Below are 21,581 nucleotides of genomic sequence, written 5' to 3'. Positions count from 1 at the left end.
AATGGTGCTAAGAGAGTGACATGAATGTTCTTGATCATCCAGTCTTTGATGGTGGATGCAGGTCTTTTTAGTCCATTTTAATGGTCAAGATTGGTTAGCTTCAAAAGAAAAAGATTTGAGATTTGCAAAAAAAAATTGTTCACCAATGACATGTTTTTGAGACCCCTTTTTATTGTAACCTTGACTATTAAGTTGCCTGTGGCTTCATTTTTATAGAAAATGAGTTTCAGCAGGTGGAACTGAAAATTACTGTTAGGAAAGAATGATTTCCAATGAGGTCAGAATTAGTACACATTTATGTTTTTACTGTTTATATATGTACTTCCTCCACTTCTTATGACCCAAAGTCATAATCTTCTCATTGTAAGGTCACAATTGTGACACAGTAACTAGTAAAAGGTTTAAATCTTTTTTACAGCAGCAAAACATTGAACCTTTGCCTTGTGGATTCTCATTTATTAAAGCAAAGAGAAAAGGAGTATAAGATATAAAGTTTCATGTGCAGACCTTCCCTCCTTATGAATTCTGTGTTGAAATGAATCACTGTAAAGTGAGTATTTAAAATTTTTTTCTCCAATATATTAGAGGAGGTTTAACCATCATTATTAATTAAGTGACAAGCTATTCATTAGGCAAGGTGACATGTCCAAAGGTCAGGATGACTGTGTTCAAAAGCTTATTCAAAACTAAAACTAAAAGATTAAATTTGGCAAGGATTCCCAACTGGGGATCTAAAGGTCAGAGAAAGCATACCATACAAGTTTAAATACTTTGAATGTGGTTTCTTTTTAAGTTCTATACTTTAAAGTCAATCTAAGACGTTTAGTATAGTCCCTAATGTTTCAGTTTACAAAAGGAACACAGTTTACATGTGGCTTCATCAAAGAAGTAAGAGGGTGGTTTCATCTTTAGAACATTCTAGCATAATTCTATCCAATGTCTGAGAACATATTATTGTGTGATTTTGGAGAAATCAGCAGGTGCCAAGAAATGTCACTCAAATCATGTCTAAATATCTGAAATTCTATTCTTAGAAAGTGTATTTGGAGAGACTGAGTGGTATAGAGAAGACAGCATTAACTTTGGAAACAGAACTTAATTCCCAATCCACGTTCCACCAATTACCAGCAGTAGCCCTTCGGGCATCTTTGACCTCGTCTACAATCGCAGATGTGAAGTCTCTATCCTGGGCTCATCTGGTAGCCACTTCCATTCCCCCTCTCCCTGATTGCCATTCACCATAGAGACTGGAAACCCTAAGTCTTTGCTCTCTCATCTCCCATGCAACTGGGAGGAGCCAGGTGGCCTAGTCTAGCCATTCAGATGTAAATAGAAACCTCTTGGAGGCTTCTGGAGAAACTTTTGCTTCCTTGTCAAGGGGCCAGACTCAGAAAGAGAGCACACCAGCAACATCGTTTTCTCTTTTCCCTGTGAAAGCTAGAGCTTCATTAGCCCTCATGCTTCTACAAAGAAACAGGCATAAGGTTGAGAAGGCAATGTGTTAAGTATAGCAAAAGGAAAAATAGAGTTTAGGAGTCTTCGATGGCATGGTTGAGCTGGAAACACCAACTTCTGGACTTTTGTAACAGAAGAGAATGAACTGTCTTTATGATTTACACTACCATCAGTGAGATTTTCTGATACTTGCAGCTGAAAGCATTCCTAACTGCCCAACCCACAAGCATATTATAATATTAAATGAGATAAGATGATAACACCCTAGCACAAGACTAGGCTCACAGGAGATAGAGAATAAATTTTAGTCATTTTCTCTACCCAGTGCTTTACATATCTTTTTTAATACAAAAGCACATTAATAGAATAACTCATTAAATGGTTCACACTGTTATTTATGTTGGTAGTTGCTTTTCTTTTCAGCAGGGAATATAAAGAGCCTTGTAGGCTATGTAGGGTTTGTGTTGGAAAAGTCCTTGATCAAAGGTGCACCTTTGAAATAACCTACCATAAATGATGAGGGTTAAAACTGGGGCAGCAACAGCAGAAGATAAACTTTATACAGAAGGTAAAGTCATCAGGATTTGGTGTTTGGTAGGATATGGGTGTGAGGGCCAAGGCAGAGTTGAAAGATGATTTCTATTTCTAACTTGAGTGACTAGGTGGATAATGATACAAATAATTGAGAAAATATATAGTTATTGCTGATTTGGGGAAATGTTGACAAGTTTAAGCATATTGAGCCAGTTATATATACGAGGCAAGGTAGATATCAGAGCCTGCAGCTTCTGGAAAATTTGGAAACCATCAGCTTAAAAGTGGTAGCTTAAATCATAGCAGTAGGTGAGATCAACCAAAAAGAGAATATAGAACCATAACTTTATGTGTCTGAAGATAAATAGTGTGGGGCAATGACAAAATATATATTATAAATTTCTATAAATAGAAAGTAATGAAAATGAGTCCATTTACACCATAAAACATGAAAGACTGATAAAGAAAAACTTATAGTTGCAATTATCTGTGCTATTTAAGAAGACGAACATTTACAAAATGGTAGTACTTTTCTTAAAAAATTAAAATTTGAACAAGGAAATAAGCTAAAAATGAAAGTTATAAAGAAAAAAGCTGAAATTAATGATCAGAAAATAAAATAATAGTAAAAGGTGAACTAAATTCAAAAGCTACTTCTTGATCAATGAAATAAATATGTAAATCACAGGAGTGATTATGAAAAAAGTATAAAAATTTGCACATTTGGAATGAACAAAAAGACATAATCACAGATACAAAATAAAAAAGGTGGATGTGAGGGTGAACTTTCTGGGACATCCGTCACTCACTGATTGCCAGGGCTGCTGATCAGGCTGGCTAGGCAGGTGTCCCATTCCTCCCTCACCACTCCATGTGCTTCCTTCCCAAAGCTGCATGCTCAGTTGAAGATGATGACCATTCCTGACCGAGAAGGACTTAGGTTAAGGGTATATGAGTAGCTGTGTTTCCCTGCTCAAACCTCCAAACAAGCTCTCAAAATAAAAAATATTATAATAAAATGTACGTGCAACTCTTTGACAATAAATTTGAAAACCTATAATACACAAAGGATTCTCTTATAAATTTTAAGTTCTCAAAAGTGGCCTAAGTAGTAGAAAATTTTAAGAGATCATTTGTCACAAAAAGTTTGGGATAGATAGTTAATACACTATTGTGTTAGAGGCCTCAGGATCAGGTAATTTCAAACCTGAGTTTTAGCTAGCTTTAAGAATAGAGAATTCTGGTAAATCGTAATTCATAAATGTAAACATTAAAAATTTCCCAATTCATATGAAACTAGCATAATTTAATAACCAAACTGAAACTGAATCGGAAAAGAACATTATCGGTTGCTTCCAAGATGGCCGAATAGGAACAGCTCCTATCTACAGCTCCCAGCGAGATCGAAACAGAAGAAGGGTGATTTCTGCATTTCCAACTGAGGTACCTAGTTCTTCTCACTGGGACAGGTTGGACAGTGGGTGCAGCCCATGGAGGGTGAGCTGAAGCAGGGCAGGACGTCGCCTCACCTGGGAAGCACAAGGGGTCGGGGGATTTCCCTTTCCTAGCCAAGGGAAGCTGTGAATGACTGTACCTAGAGGAACAGTACGCTCCTGCCCAAATGCTTTTCCCATGGTCTTTGCAACCAGCAGACCAGGAGATCCCCTCCCATGCCTGGCTCGGTGGGTCCCACGGCCACAGAGCCTTGGTTGCTGCTAGCACAGCAGTCTGAGATCGACCTGGGACACAGGAGTTTGGCGGGGGGGAGGGGCATCCGCTATTGCTGATGCTTGAGTAGGTGGTTCTATGCTCACAGTGTAAACAAAGTGGCAAGGAAGCTCAAACTGGGCGGAGCCCACCACAGCTCAGCAAGGCCTACTGCCTCTCTAGATTCCACCTCTGGGGGCAGGGCATAGCAGAACAAAAGGCATCAGACAGCTTCTCCAGACTTAAACGTCCCTGCCTGACAGCTCTGAAGAGAGCAGTAGTTCTCCCAGCATGGCGTTTGAGCTCCAATAATGGACAGACTGCCTCCTCAAGTGGGTCCCTGACCCCTGTGTAGCCTGACTGGGAGACACCTCCAGTAGGGGCCAACAGACACCTCATACAGGTGGGTGCCACTCTGGGATGAAGCTTCCAGAGGGAGGATCAGGCAGCAATATTTGTCGTTCTGCAGCCTTCGCTGGTGATACCCAGGAAAACAGGGTCTGGAGTGGACCTTCAGCAAACTCGAACAGACCTGCAGCTGAGGGGCCTGTCTGTTAGAAGGGAAACTAACAAACAGAAAGGAATAGCATCAACATTAACAAAAAGGACATCCACACCAAAACCCCATCTGTAGGCCACCAACATCAAAGACCAAAGGTAGATAAAACCACAAAGATGGGGAGAAACCAGAGCAGAAAGGCTGAAAATTCCAAAAACTGGAAAGCCTCTTCTCCTCCAAAGGAACACAACTCTTCACCAGCAAGGGAACAAAACTGGATGGAGAGTGAGTTTGACAAGTTGACACAAGTAGGCTTCAGAAGGTCAGTAATAACAAACTTCTCTGAGCTAAAAGAGCATGTTCTAACCCATCGCAAGGAAGCTAAAAACCTTGAAAAAAGGTTAGATGAATAGCTAACTAGAATAAACAGTGTAGAGAAGAGCTTAAATGACCAGATGGAGCTGAAAACCACAGTACAAGAACTTCGTGAAGCATACATAAGCTTCAATAGCCAAATCAATCAAGCGGAAAAAAGGATATCAGTGATTGAAGATCAAATTAATGAAATAAAGCGAGAAGACAAGATTAGAGAAAAATGAGTGAAAAGAAACGAACAAAGCCTCCAAGAAATATGGGACTATGTGAAAAGACCAAATCTACATTTGATTGGTGTACCTGAAACTGACAGGGAGAACAGAACCAAGTTAGAAAACACTCTTCAGGATATTATCCAGGAGAACTTCCCCAACCTAGCAAGGGAGGCCAACATTCAAATTCAGGAAATACAGAGAACACCACAAAGATACTCCTTGAGAAGAGCAACTCCAAGACACATAATTATCAGATTCACCAAGGTTGAAATGAAGGAAAAAATGTTAAGGGCAGCCAGAAAGAAAGGTAGGGTTACCCACAAAGGGAAGCCCATCAGACTAACAGTGGATCTCTCTGCAGAAACCCTACAAGCCAGAAGAGAGTGGGGGCCAATATTAAACATTCTTAAGGAAAAGAATTTTTAACCCATAATTTCATATCCAGCCAAACTAAGCTTCATAAGTCAAAGAGAAATAAAATCCTTTATAGACAAGCAAATGCTGAGAGATTTTGTCACCACCAGGCCTGCTTTACAAGAGCTCCTGAAGGAAGCACTAAACATGGAAAGGAACGACCAGTATCAGCCACTGCAAAAACAGGCCAAAATTATAATGACCATCAATGCTATGAAGAAACTGCATCAATTAACAGGCAAAATAACCAGCTAGCATCATAATGACAGGATCAAATTCACACATAACAATATTAACCTTAAATATAAATGGGCTAAATGCCCCAATTAAAATACACAGACTGGAATATCAGATAAAGAGTCAAGACCCATTGGTGTGCTGTATTCAGAAGACCCATCTCACATGCAAAGACACACATAGTCTCAAAATAAAGGGATGGAGGAAGATTTACCAAGCAAATGGAAAGCAAAAAATAGCAGGAGTTGTAATCCTGGTCTCTGATAAAACAAACTTTAAACCAACAAAGATCAAAAGAGACAAAGAAGGCCATTACATAATGGTAAAGGGATCAATTCAACAAAAAGAGCTAACTATCCTAAATATATATGCACCCAATACAGGAGCACCCAGATTCATAAAGCAAGTCCTTAGAGACCTACAAAGAGACTTAGACTCCCACACAATAATAATAGTGGGAGACTTTAACACCCCACTGTCAATATTAGATCAACGAGACAGAAAATTAACAAGGATATCCAGGATTTGAACTCAGCTCTGCCCCAAGTGGACCTAAGAGACATCTATAGGACTCTTCTCCCCAAATCAACAGAATATGCATTCTTCTCATCACCACATCAAACTTATTCTAAAATCGACCACATAGTTGGAAGTAAAACACTCCTCAGCAAATGTAAAAGAATAGAAATCACAACAAACTGTCTCTCAGACCACAGTGCAATCAAAGTAGAACTCAGGATTAAAAATGTCACTCAAAACCGCACAACTACATGGAAACAGAACAACCTGCTCCTAAATGACTACTGCATAAATAACAAGATGAAGGCAAAATAAAGATGTTCTTTGAAACCAATGAGAACAAAGACACAATGTACTAGAATCTCTGGGACACATTTAAAGTAGTGTGTAGAGGGAAATTTATAGCACTAAGTGTCCACAAGAGAAAACAGGAGAGACCTAAAATCGACACCCTAACATCACAATTAAAAGAACTAGAGAAGCAAGAACAAACAAATTCAAAAGCTAGCAGAAGACAGGAAATAACTAAGATCAGAGCAGAAGTGAAGGAGATAGAGACACACACACAAAAAAAACTTCAAAAAAATCAATGAATCCAGGAGCTGGTTTTTTGAAAAGATCAACAAAATTGATAGACCACTAGCAAGACTAATAAAGAAGAAAAGTGAAAAGAATCAAACAGATGCAATAAAAAATGATAAAGGGGATATCACCACCGATCCCACAGAAATACAAACTACCATCAAAGAATACTATAAACACCTCTATGCAAATAAACTAGAAAATCTAGAAGAAATGGATAAATTCCTGGACACATACACCCTCCCAAGACTAAACCAGGAAGAAGTTGAATCTCTGAATAGACCAATAACAGGTTCTGAAATTGAGGCAATAATTAATAGCCTACCAACCAAAACAAGTCCAGGACCAGAGGGATTCACAGCCTAATTCCACCAGAGGTACAAAGAGGAGATTGTACCATTTCTTCTGAAACTATTCTGATCAATACAAAAAGAGGTAATCATCCCCAACTCATTTTATGAGTCCAGCATTATCCTGATACCAAAGCCTGGCAGAGACACAACAAAAAAAGAGAAATTTAGGTCAATATCCCTGATGAACATTGGTGCGAAAATCCTCAATGAAATACTGGCAAACCAAATCCAGCAGCACATCAAAAAGCTTATCCACCATGATCAAGTGGGCTTCATCCCTGGGACGCAAGGCTGGTTCAACATATGCAAATCAATAAACATAATCCATCACGTAAACAGAACCAATGACAAAAAGCACAAGATTATCTCAACAGATGCAGGAAAGGCCTTTGACAAAATTCAACAGCTCTTCATGCTAAAAACTCTCAATAAACCAGGTATTAATGGAATGTATCTCAACATAATAAGAGCTATTTAAGACAAACCCACAGCCAATATCATACTGAATGGGCAAAAACTGGAAGCATTCCCTTTGACAACTGGCACAAGACAGGGATGCCCTCTCTCACCACTCCTATTCAACATAGTATTGGAAGTTCTGGCCAGGGCAAGAGAAAGCAATAAAGGTATTTGAATAGGAAGAGAGGAAGTCAAATTGTCTCTGTTTGCAGATGACATGATTGTATATTTAGAAAACCCCATCATCTCATCCTAAAATCTCCTTAAGCTGATAAGCAACTACAGCAAAGTCTCAGGATACAAAATCAATGTGCAAAAATCACAAGCATTCCTATACACCAATAACAGACAAACAGAGAGTCAAATCATGAGTGAACTCCCATTCACAATTGCTACTAAGAGAATAAAATATCTAGGAATCCAACTTACAAGGGATGTGAAGGACCTCTTCAAGGAGAACTACAAACCACTGCTCAAGGAAATATGAGAGGACACAAACGTATGGAAAAACATTCCATGCTCATGGATAGGAAGAATCAATATTGTGAAAATGGCCTTACTGCCCAAAGTAATTTATAGATTTAATGCTATCCCCATCAAGCTACCACTGACTTTCTTCACAGAACTGGAAAAAACTACTTTAAACTTCATATGGAACTAAAAAAGAGCCTGCATAGCCAAGACAATCCTGGGTAAGAAGAACAAAGCTGGAGGCATCATGCTACCTGACTTCAAACTTTACTACAAGGCAACATTAACCAAAACAGCATGGTTCTGGTACCAAAACAGAGAAATGGACCAAAGGAACAGAAATAACACCACACATCTACCACCATCTCATCTTTGACAAACCTGACACACACAAGCAATGGGGAAAAGATTCCTTATTTAACAAATGGTGTTGGGAAAACTGGCTAGCCATAGGCAGAAAACTGAAACTGGACCCCTTCCTTATACCTTATACGAAAATCACCTCAAGATGGATCAAAGACTTAAACATAAGACCTAGGACCATAAAAATCCTAGAAGAAAATCTGGGCAATACCATTCAGGACATAGGCATGAGCAAAGACTTTATGTCTAAAACACCAAAAGCAATGGCAACAAAAGCCAAAATTGACAAATGGGATCTAATTAAACTAAAGAGCTTCTGCATAGCAAAGAAACTATCATCAGAGTGAAGAGGCAACCTACAGAATGGGAGAAAATTTTTGCAATCTATCCATCTGACAAGAGGCTAATATCCAGAATCTACAAAGAACTTAAACAAGTTTCCAAAAAAAAAAAAAAAAAAAAAAAAGCAAACAACCCCATCAAAAAATGGGCAAAGAACATGAACAGACACTTCTCAAAAGAAGACATTTATGCCACCAACAGACATATGAAAAAATGCTCATCATCCCTGGTCGTTAGAGAAATGCAAATCAAAACCACAATGAGATACCATCTCACACCAGTTAGAATGGTGATCTTTAAAAATTCAGGAAACAACAGATGCTGGAGAGGTTGTAGAAAAATAGGAACCCTTTTACACTGTTGGTGGGAGTGTAAATTAGTTCAACCATTGTGGAAGACAGTGTGGCAATTCCTCAAGGATCTAGAACTAGAAATAGCATTTGACCCAGCAATCCCATTACTGGGCATATACCCAAAGGATTGTAAATCATGTTTGTTTATTGCAGCACTATTCACAATAGCAGAGACTTGAAACCAACCTAAATGTCCATCAATGATAGACTGGATTAAGAAAATGTGGCACATATACACCATGGAATACTATGCAGCCATAAAAAGGAGGAGTTCATGTCCTTTGCAGGGACATGGATGAAGCTGGAAACCATCATTCTCAGCAAACTACCACAAGATCAGAAAACCAAACACCGCATGTTCTCACTCATAAGTAGGAGTTGAACAATGAGAACACATGGACACAGGGAGGGGAACATCACACACAGGGACCTATAGGGGGTGGGGAGCTAGGGGAGGGATAAAATTAGGAGAAATACCTAATGTAGGTGACGGATTGATGGGTGCAGCAAACCACTATGGCACGTGTATACCTGTGTAACAAAACTGCACGTTCTGCACATGTAACCCAGAACTTAAAGTATATATAAAAAAAGAGCTGAAAATTGTCTTACCAGTCTGATTATAACTGGCTAATCCTGAATACTATTAGATTTGCATTAAATAAATCCCAAATGTTAGTTATAAATGCAAAATGTTTTGAAGTGCATTTTGGCAAAGGAATCTATGTAATACCTTAAGAAGTTTAATCAAATAAAAGAAGTAAAAGTTTAATTGATCAAATAATAAAACCATACTTTTTTGTAAAAAAAGAACATTATCAACGAATCATACTAGAAAAAAGAAGTAAAAATTGCTTCTATATATTGATGAATATAGAAGCAAAAATTTTACATGGTATTAAATAGAATCACTGGATTACCAAGAGAATAATCCATAGTTATTCTAGAAATTCAAGGGTAGTTAAGTATAGGAAAAATTATAAATATTACATCAATAAATTAAAAGTAGACAACTGTTTTATGTCATTAGATATTGTGAAGAGTTTGGATAAACTCAACAATTATCTTTTAAAATATGCATGCACATACACACACATACACACTTGCAGAGTAAAATAGGATAGAAGAAAATTGCTCAGTTCATGATAAAGACTATGCATGAAAAAGCAATAGCAAATGATGAAATGCTGTGGTAGATTGCACTATTGTTCTCAATTGTTTATTCCCTTCCCTGTGAAAGGATTATATCGTACTTCTTAGCCATATTGACGTCATGGGGCCATGGTTTGGCCATTTGATTTGCTTTGGCCAGTGAATACGAGGGGAAGTGATGTATGTTACTTTAGAGCTGAAGTTTTAAGAGCCATTGTATAAATTGGCCATTGCTATTTTCTGTTACATAATTGGCAAATATCAGTGAAAAGTTGGACTTAACCTGGATCCAAGAATGAGAAAACACAAGAGCAGGGCCACAGCTCACCCACAGCCAATAGGTAAGGTAACTGAAAAATAAAACTTGGTTGCTATAAACTACTGTGGTTTTGGGGTTGGTTGTTACCACAGAATATCATAGCAAGTGCTACATAATACAAAAATTGCCACCAGAAGTAGAGTGCTGCCAAAAACAAACAAACAAAAGAAAAACCAACCTATCAGGGAACCTACCCCCGATAGTCATGTAGGTTCTTTTCTATTTTCCCTAAGTGTCAGCCGGGTTGAGAAATAAAGGGACAGAGTACAAAAGAGAGAAATTTTAAAGCTGGATGTCCGGGGGAGACATCACATGTCGGTAGGTTCCGTGATGCCCCACAAGCCACAAAACCAGCAAGTTTTTATTAGTGATTTTCAAAAGGGGAGGGAGTGTTTGAATAGGGTGTGGGTCACAGAGATTATGTGTTTCACAAGGTAATAGACTATCACAAGGCAAATGGAGGCAAGGTGAGATCACAGGACCACAGGACCGGGGCGAAATTAAAATTGCTAATGAAGTTTTGGGCACCATTGTCATTGATAACATCTTATCAGGAGACAGGGTTTGACAGCAACCGGTCTGACCAAAATTTATTAGGAATTTCCCTGTCCTAATAAGCCTGGGAGTGCTATGGGAGACTGGGGCTTATTTCATCCCTACAGTTTCAACCATAGAAGATGGCCACACTGAAGGGGGCTATTTTAGAGGCCTACCCTCAGGGGCGCATTCTCTTTCTCAGGGATGTTCCTTGCTGAGAAAAAGAATTCAGCGATATTTCTCCCATTTGCTTTTGAAAGAAGAGAAACATGGCTCTGTTCCGTCTGGCTCACCGGCGGTCAGAGTTTAAGGTTATCTCTCTTGTTCCCTGAACATTGCTGTTATCCTGCTCTTTTTTCAAGGTGCCCAGATTTCATATTGTTCAAACACACATGCTCTACAATTTGTGCAGTTAATGCAATCATCACAGGGTCCTGAGGGGACATACATCCTCCTCAGTTTACGAGATGAAAGGATTAAGAGATTAAAGTAAAGACAGGCATAGGAAATCACAAGGGTATTGATTGGGGAAGTGATAAGTGTCCATGAAATCTTCACAATTTATGTTTAGAGATTGCAGTAAAGACAGGCATAAGAAATTATAAAAGTATTAATTTGGGGAACTAATGGCCATGAAATCTTCACAATCCACATTTTTCTGCCATGGCTTCAGCTGGTCCCTCCGTTCAGGGTCCCTGACTTCCCGCAACACCAACCAACAACGAAAACTTAAAATAGAGGGCATTGGCTCTCAGAGCTAGGCAGTTATGGCAAGGAAATTGTCATTAGAAGATGGAAAGATGATAGCTGATGTTATTTAATGGTACAACATTCTCAGAATTATTGCTGGTGGTATCTCAGAAGACAGGTAACATACCAAATGAGCTTATGGATTTCTAGGAAGAGGTTGGGAAACAAAATGTTACAACTATGGCTTGGTAGCTATTGTCTTAGTTTGATAAATTATTAATAGGAGGGCATAAACTCAGAAAAGAATTGCCTGGTTCACATGTATGATTAGAAAATTCAACTGTTTATCATCTCCAATCAGTATAAAATAAAATTAAGAAATGCTTCAAGCAACAAGGACCAATAAGACAGCTTTCTGGCAAGAACCAAATCAAGGCTACAGCCATCAAATCTCCTGGTAAAGCCTCAGAATCAATTAAGGTGATAGTCAGCAAATCTTTTCAGTTGGAAAACATGGCTCAGGGGGAAAATGGCCAATTTATGACTTTCCTACAGAAATGTATAAGCCCAAGTTACTTCCAATGAAATCAAGAGAAAAGTGGGCACCACTTTGAGTAAGTTGTACCACCAAAAGAGCCACTAGCCTGGAATGGTCAGTGGCTACTCAAGACTGGAAACAACTTTTAGACTTTCAAATTTCTACCACTGACAAAGGGCAAGAGGAGAAAGACAGGTATTGACCCCCAAAGGAGGGCATATTCTCCAATGCCCTTTAAAAATATGACCAAGTCAGGTGCAGTGATTATGCCTGTAATCCCAGCAATTTGGGAGGCTGAGATGGGCGGATCACCTGAGATCAGGAGTTCAAAACCAGCCTGGCCAACATGGTGAAACCCCATCTCTACTAAAATATAAAAATAAGCCAGGTGTGGTGGCAGGCGCCTGTAATCTCAGCTACTCCAGAGGCTGAGGCAGGAGAATTGCTTGAACACAGGAGGTGGAGGTTGCAGTGAGCCAAGATCATGCCATTGCATTCCAGCCTGGGCAACAAGAGCAAAACTCCATCTCAAAAAAGAAAAAAAAATAATATATATATATATATATTTTAGTCATATATATATATTTTTTAGTCATATATATATATATGACTAAGAGGGATAATGGAAATAGAAAGATCTCAGAGACAGCAGAGCCTCTCAGACAGAAAACAAAACAAAACAAGACAAAAAGCTACTTGCAAGGGGCAAAGATGATGACTCATCAAGAAATTCCCCTCCACCCAGGATTTGAGGTTCTTGCATTTCCTCTGAGGAATTTCAGAATTGCTATGGATCAGTGACTGCTGTGTACCTTTCATCCTTCTTTTTAAATTGGAGTATGAATTGGCTCATCTCTGTTTTCTACCACTGTATGTTGGGAGTATTTTTTTTTTTTGTAGTTTTTAGGTTTCAAGATCAAGGGGAGCCACATCCAAATTTGGTATAAGAACTATGAAAAAAATCTTGAATAGCCTTGTCATTCACAATTGGATGGGACTTTCTAGGGAACTTCCTTGGGGAAGGGGTGAGTTAATTTTTTCAGCAAAAGGGAGGAAAGCAAATATTTTTAAGCTGGGGGGAGATTATGGTAAATTCTTGTCTGCAGTTATTTGCTTCTCTCTCTTTCTGAGTTATTCTTTTCCACAACATTGACATTAGGCTTGGCTTGTGACTTACTGTGGCCAAAGAATGTGAGTAGAAGGAATGCATGTCACTTCTGAGCAGAAGCATTAATGACCATCTCATGGTTTGGCCATTGTTTTTTTCCTTCCTTCTATCACAGAATGGCAGATCCCAGATGGATTCTCTACCTTTAGTGTAGATTCAGACTGAAAACCAAATGGTACAAAACCACAGCCTATTAGTGGCCAGCACACAATGTCAGAAAAAAAAAAAATTTGTTGCTGCAAGATTCTGATATTTTACGGTTATTATTGCAGCAAAGCCGAAGTTATATAACACCATATGACTAATACATTTATATTCCTATAGTTATAGCTATTTCTGTTAAAATGAAAAACAAGACAGGAATGTCTACTGTAGAAAAAACTCACTCAATTTCTCCCACTATTCTCTCACAACCTGCTTCTGACACCAGAACACAAGCGAACAATGCTGCAGCAGACACCAACTGGGTGTCCTCTAATTCAATTCAATTCTGACATGGTTTCCCTGCAGATAGCATCCAATCACACAAGTTGAGGACTCTGACCCACAAGACTGAGCCCCACTCTGATGCCAATTGCAAGCCGCAGGTTGTTTTACCTGTGCTTCTGACCAACTGGCTGTAAATCGGGGTTCCCATGAGACCCCCTTCTAGGGTTAAAATTAATTTGCTAGGCCAGGTCCCATAACTCAGGAAAACTTTTGTGTTTATTGGTTTATTATAAAGATATTACAAAGAATACAGATGAAGAGATGCACAGGGTGAGGTGTGGGGAAGGGGAGGGAAACTTCCATGCCCTCCCTGGGCAGCCACCCTCCAGGAACCCTCCATGTGTTTAACTATTTGGAAGCTCTGCTGAACTCTGTCCTTCTGGGCTGTTGTAAAAGCTTCATTATGGAGGCATGATTCATTCAACCATTAGCCATTGGTGATCAACTTAACTCTCAGTCCCTCTACCATCCTCAGAGGTTGAGGAGCAGGGTTGCAAAGTCCCCACTCTCTAACTGACCATTGGTTTTTCTGGTGACCAGCCCCCATCATGAAGCTATCTAGGGGCTGCCAGCCACCAGTCAACTTATTAGCATACAAAAAGACATTTATCACTTTGGGGATTCCAAGGATTTTAGGAGTTGTATGCCAGAAAACAGGATGAAGACCAAATATATAGTTTACAAATCACACCTACTATTACTATTATTATTTAATATTGTTTAGATATTTTAGTAAATGCAATAAACCTAATATGCACAGTATAAATATGGAAAGAATGAGGTGAAACTTTTTGCTGACAATATAATTTTATACCTGATATCATCAAGAAACTGTAGTTAAAAAAGTAAATAGAAGTAAAAAAAGAATTTGATGGATTGGGTAGATACAACATAAAGATATAGTATGATTAGCTTTTTCTATATAAGCCATACCCACATACAAACGAAAATGAGGAAACTATTCCATTCATAATAGTAACAAAAATCATAAAATAGGAATAAATTATATGACAAAGGAATAGGACCCATGTAAAAAATAAAATCGTACTGGAGGACAAAAATGGGATCTGAACAATTAGAAATTTACACCACGTTCTTGAAAAGTAACACTTTTTCTCATAAATAGAGCTGTTCTCCTGAAAATAGTATATAAATTCAGTACAACTTCCATAGAATCTCTGGCAGTTTTAATTGGATAAAATATTCAAATTGATGAATAAAGAATGATAGTATTAGCCTGGCCAACATGTGAAAGCCCATCTCTATTAAAAATACAAAAATTAGCCTAGGGTGGTGGCGGGCTACTCAGGAGGCTGAGGCAGGAGAATCGTTTGAACCCAGGAGGCAGAGGTTTCAGTGAGCTGAGATCACACCATTGCACTCCAGCCTGGGTGACAGAACGAGACTCTGTCTCAAAAACAAAAAGAATGACAGTATTAAAACTACTTAAAAGCCAGTATAATAAAACAGTACAATATAGGCACAAGACTACCAAAAAAATCAGTAAAAAATAATAATAAAGAGATCTCAGAATTGTGTAATACCTCATGAAGATGATACTTCATTATATCATTGTGGGGAAATTTAATTAATAATCTCATCACAATTGGATATGCTCTTGGAAGAAAATAAATGTGGACCCCCTAGTTTATATTAATTATGAAGTAAATTCCTAATGAATTTGACTTGAAAGTAAAAATAAGTAAATAACCATTTTATAAAAAATTAGGTTATTATCTGTACACCTAAGAATTAAAGAAATATTTTAAACAAAGGTAGGTGATCAACCTAACCTTTATAAAACATCAAGGTATTATTTGTAGTGCAAGAGATACCAAAAACAAAATCAGTAGGTAAACAAGCTGGAAAAAATATAAATCAAATGATAGATAAAAATTTGCATCTATATTTAAAAAGCTATGTCACAATTTAATCAGATAAAGATAATCAACCCAATAGCAAAATAGGTTGGGGATATGAATAGGCAATTGGCAGAAGAGCAAGTATGATAAAATGTTCAATCTCCTCCAATAGGCAGAGAAAGGGAAATGAAAATTACCATGATCATAGCCATCAGAGTGGCAAAAATCAAACAGTAACTGCACCTATTATTAGCAGAGATGGGAGTCGGGGCAAGGGCACTTTCATATATCACTGGTAGAAATGTGAAAAAGCAATTCATGATCGCTATTAAAAAATTAAATGCACGTGCAATTCAACCCAGAATCTCAATCCTGGGACTCTATACTATAGAAATAAAAGCCCCAGTATATATAAGTGTGTGTGTGTGAGTGTGTATGTACTGCAGCATTATTTTTAATAACAAAAAGTTGATAGCAAATCAAAACTCTATTAGTAAAAGAATAGCTGAATGATAATAATGCTTACAGTAGAACTTTATCCAAGAATTAAAAATTAATTACCTATACTACCTGACCTCGAGGAATTTCCATTATATATTGTTAAGATACAGAGAATTATATATCACCAATCCCTTTAAAAATGTCCCCCTTAAATCTTGTGTGGGTATAAAAACACACATAAATGAGCACGCACACACACACATACACACACACATATATTATGCCTATGTGTACATAATGCAGAAAGAGTTACATGGAAAAATGGTCACTGAAATGTCGTTTTCTCAGAAAGGTGGCTTTTACATTTTTCCTTAATGTATTTATTATTTTGCAATTTTCTTTTTTTTAAATTTCAACTTTTATTTCAGATTCAGGTGGTACATGTGCAGGTTTGTTACCTGAATGTATTACATGATGTTGAGTTTGGGGGTACAAATGATCCCTTCATCCAGATACTGAGCATTAGTACCCAATAGTTAGTTTATCAACCCTTTTTCTCCTTCCCCCTCCCCACAATAGTCCCCAGTTTCTTTTGCTGCTATCTTTATGTCCATGAGTATCCAATGTTCAGTTCCCACTTTTAAGTGAGAACATGTGGTATTTGGTTTTTGTTTTTCTATATTATTCTGCTTAGAATAATGGCCTCCAACCGCATCCATGTTGATGCAAAGGACATGATTTCTTCCTTTTTTATGGCTGCATGGTATTCCATGGTGTGTATGTACCACATTTTCTTTGTCTAATCCATCATTGATGGGCACCTTGGTTGATTCCATGTCTTTGCTATTATGAATAGTGCTGCAATTAACATAAGGTGCATGTGTCTTTTTGGTAGAACAATTTATTTTCTTTTGCATATATATCCAGTAATGGGATTGCTGGGTCAAATGTTAATTCTGTTTTTAGTTCTTGGAGAAATCTCCAAACTCCTTTCCACTGTGGCTGAACTAATTTACATTCCCACCAACAGTGTGTAAGCATTCCCTTTACATTCCAACTAACAACATATAAGTGTTTCCTTTTCTCCACAGCCCTCCACAATCTGTTACCTATTGACTTTTTAATAATAGCCATTCTGACTGGTGTGAGATGGTATCTCATTGTGGTTTTGATTTGCATTTATCTGATGATTAGTGATATTGAGCTTTTTTTTCATATGTTTGTTGGCTGCTTGTATGTCTTCTTTTGAGAAATGTCTGTTCATGTCTTTTGTCCACTTTTAATGGGGTTATCTGTTTTTGCTTGTTTAGTTGTTTAAGTTCCGTATAGATTTTGAATATTAGACCTTTGTCAGATGCCTGGTTTGTGAATATTTTCTCCAATTCTGTAGGTTGTCTGTTTAGTCTGTCAATAGTTTCTTTTTGCTGTGCAGAAGCTCTTTATTTTAATTAGGTTCCACTTATCAATTTTTGTTTTTGTTGCAATTGCTTTTGAGGGCGTAGTCATAAATTCTTTCCTAAGGGTGATGCCCAGAATGGTGTTTCCTAGTTTTTTTTCTAGGATTCTTGTAGTTTGAAGTCTTATATTTAAATCTTTAATCCATTTTGAGTTAATTTTTGTACATGGTGAAAGGTAGAAGTCCAGTTTCATTCTTCTGCATATGGCTAGCCTGTTATCCCAGCACTGTTTATTGAATAATAAGTCATTTCCTTATTGCTTATTTTTGTTGACTTTGTCAAAGACCAGATGGCTATAGGTGTGTGGCTTTATTTCTGGGTTATCTATTCTATTCCATTGGTCTGTGTGTCTGTTTTTGTACCAGTACCATACTGTTTTGGTTACTGTACCTTTATAGTATAGTTTGAGGTCAGGTAATGTGATGCTTCCAACTTTGTTCCTTTTGCTTAGGATTGCTTTGGCTGTTTGGGCTCTTTTTTAGCTCCATATGAATTTTGGAATCATTTTTTCTAGTTCTGTGAAAAACGATGTTAGTTTGATAGGAATAGCATTGAATCTGTAGATTGCTTTGAGCAGTATGGCCTTTTTAACAATATTGATTCTTCCAATCCATCAGCATGGAAAGTATCTTTCCATTTGCTTGTGTTATCTGATTTCTTTCAGTGGTGTTTTGTAGTTCTCACGATAGAGATCTTTCACCTCATTGGTTAGATGTATTCCTAGGTATATTTTGTGTGTGTGTGGTTATTGTAAATGGAATTGCATTCTTGATTTGGCTCGCAGCTTGAATGTTATTGGTGAAGAGAAATGTTACTGCTTTTTGTACATTGATTTTGTATCCTGAAACTTTACTGAAGTCATTTATCAGTTCCGGGGCCTGTTGGCAGAGTCTTTAGGGTTTTCTATGTATGGAATCATATCATCAGCAAAGAGAGATAGTTTGACTTCTTCTTTTCCTATTTAGATGCCTTTTATTTATTTCTCTTGCCTAATTGCTCTGGCTAGGACTTCCTATTTTACAATTTTCAATGTTTGATTTATATCAGGAGTGCCTTAGTCCATTTGGGCTGCTATAACAAAACACTGGGTAGCTTATAAACAACAGAAGTTTATTTCTCACCATTCTGGAGGCTGGGAAGTGTAAGATCAAGGTGCCAGCAGAGTCTGATGAGGGCCTGCTTACTACTGCATAGGCAGCCTACCCTTTTTGCTCTGTCCTCACATGGTGTCTCTTTTTCTATGGTTGCTAATTCCAATCATGAGGCTCCACCTTCCTGACCTAATCACTTCCCAAAAGCCCCACCTCCTGATACTGTCACCTGCAGGTTAGGTTTCAATATATGAATTTTGGAGGGACACAAATATTCAGACCATAGCAAGGAGACCTTCTTCCACCATGGGGAGGAAGAAATTGAGCAAATGCTTAAAGCTGTATGCCTGAATAGGGATACCTTAGCATTTATAAACAGTAAATAAACACTTATAAAAATGTAAATGTTCAAAATTAGGCTTCGATTAAATAAATTATGATCTATTCATGAAAATACTGTGAAGTAGCCATCTAAAATTATAAAATAAGTATGTATTTGTTGACATGTAAAATATTCATTTTATTAACAGAAAGCAAAATTACTAAAAAGCATCCAGAGCATACCATCTAAAAGAAAAATATATTTTATGTGTGTATGTCTACTTATATGTACATATATAAATAAATACAGAATTACACAAATATGTTATATATCAGCATTTTGAAGGCAATATGCCCAAACATATTAACAGGGTTTATCTCTCCATGCCAGGCTTACGAGTGGCTTTATTTTCTAATTTTTGATATTATACAGGTGACTTGCATCAACAAAGAAAGGGCTGAACTTTTCTTTCCTTTTTCCATCGCCCTTCCCCAGTTTAGGTTGGTTATTTTTCAATCCTGAGAAGGAAGAGGAATTACCTACAGAAGGGAACATTTCTGGGAGATCTTTCTGGCTCTCGGTTCTTCTCCTTGGAATTTTTGATTGTCCTGGAATCTAGCTCTTATTAGAAGAGATAGAATTTATTCCTTATCTTTATTTTTTCCTTGTTGTTAAACATTAAAGTCAAGCTTTGGCTTCAACTTTATTAGCTCTAATCATGGCTGCATGCCATTAAGATTAATAATTCTGTTAGTTATTCCCCACCCACCACACAATTTTCCATGTCCCTTAAGGAACTGATGTGTTTATTCCTACACGGTCTGTTTATGAACTAAATGAGAAAGACAGACTTGTCACTTCAAAGTCATAGCTTGTTTAAATGCATTTGACCTGATCCACCAGATCTAAATCCAACTGACTTTTGGCCATTTTGAAAAGAATGAAGGTTGGCTACTTCCAAGAAAATCCCAGAGAATGTGCACAAGCCCTAAAGGAGCTTACAAGTAGGGAGTTCCAGGAATGCTTTTGAGGAATGGCTGTGAAGAAATTGGGCCTCCTCTAAGCTCAGGTCCTGGGTACAGAGCCTCAGGATAAAACCAATTTGCTGTTTATCCCTTTTAGACCCCAGGGATTTGGCCAACCTCTTCTCCTGTCTCCTGCCAACTTTGACCTGGTTTTCTACAAGACTTAAGAGGTAATATATTCATGTCTCAATTTATTCAATAGTTAGGTTTCTAAAAATTCTGGGAAATTTGTAAAAGGTTATATAAAAATCAGTTCAAAAATGAATTAAAAGCGAGGGATATATTCTAGAATCTTAATCTTTTTTTCTTTCATATTAATAAGAAGAATAAATAGTTAATGAAAAAGTTACTTATGTAATAGTGACCAAAAAGAAGCCACTGAATAATAAGGTATACTTGAATTGCAAACAACATAAGTTTACAAATGTAGTAGCTGTGTTTTAAATGCCTTCATTATGGGAATTCTTGCATGTGAAGTCTTTATCATGCTCAATGATGCCCAGGTTTTGTCTTTTCTTTAACCTTGAGATAATTTGAATGAATTATAATGAGTCTGCTAATGTCTATGTTTCATTTATCTTTTGCAAAACAGGCTGATCACCTCCATTTTTACATAGTGATAAGATTTGACTTCTTTTTCTTCTGGGGACCTCCCTATGATGCTAACTGATGATTTCCAGTTATTGTTTTACCTGCAGGTTAAAAATAATTTAAAAATAGTTATTCAAGTATCAAGCCACAAGTTCATGTGGCTTGATGAGTATAGACATTAGGAAGGAAGCAACGGCTGGTCCTGTACCAGGCATCTTATTGAGAGTTGCTTCATACCACTTAGACTTGACCTTGTTCAGTACTGTCAGAGAAAAAGCTTCCGAAATTTTTGGAAGGCATTTTGATCCCATTGTTCTGAAATTTGCATGTGTGCTTTTTTTTTCGCTCTGTCACCCAGGAGGAAGTGCAGTGGTGCGATCTCCGCTCACCTGCAACCTCAGTCCCCTGGGTTCAAGCAATTCTCGTGCCTCAACCTCCTGAGTAGTTGGGATTACAGGCACCCACCACCATGCCTGGTTAATTTTTGTATTTTTAGTAGAGATGGGGTTTCACCCTGTTGGTCAGGCTGGTCTCAAACTCCTGACCTCAGGTGATCCACCCGCCTCAGCCTCCCAAAGTGCTGGGATTACAGACATGAGCCACTGCACCTGGCCGCATGTGTATGTTTTAAACAATGTTAACTTGATTCAGATTTAATACTTGCCTCTGCTTACTTTTTAGTATAAATGAAGCTAGATCTATTCTTTCAGAGCTGTTTTACCTGGTTCCAATCTGAGCCATAATTCTTGGTTTAGGATCCATCACCCAACCCATGATTTGGAGCCTGTTCAGACTCAGGCCCCACAGGAGTTTGAGCTGCTATCACTACTGGGGAGTGTTACTTCTCCAATTCACTGTCATTCCTTGTCATATATATTTCAAGAACACTTACATAAAACACAAAAGAGGACAGCTCAGCCTCTGGAGGTGACTAGGTTCCTGTGTGGAGTCCCAGGCTGTGTGGATCAACAAAAGCTGGCCCTTATCCTGGACATCTGGAAAGATGCAGGAGAGAGGGACA

General features: G+C 37.8%; 1 long non-coding RNA gene across 1 annotated transcript in view; it reads left to right on the top strand.

The window, feature by feature from the left end:
• Window positions 1-416: 416 nt before the first annotated feature.
• Window positions 417-21,581, top strand: part of LOC107967602 (uncharacterized) — a 33,645-nt gene continuing 12,480 nt past the window's right edge. The window contains exons 1-2 of the long non-coding RNA XR_008538556.2: window positions 417-550; window positions 20,067-20,139. This is a non-coding gene — a long non-coding RNA (uncharacterized LOC107967602). The remainder of the gene's footprint in view (window positions 551-20,066; window positions 20,140-21,581) is intronic.

This window comes from Pan troglodytes, chromosome 10 (assembly GCF_028858775.2).
Source record: "Pan troglodytes isolate AG18354 chromosome 10, NHGRI_mPanTro3-v2.0_pri, whole genome shotgun sequence".
NCBI lineage: Eukaryota > Metazoa > Chordata > Mammalia > Primates > Hominidae > Pan > Pan troglodytes.
This window is presented reverse-complemented; position numbering and strand designations above follow the sequence as displayed.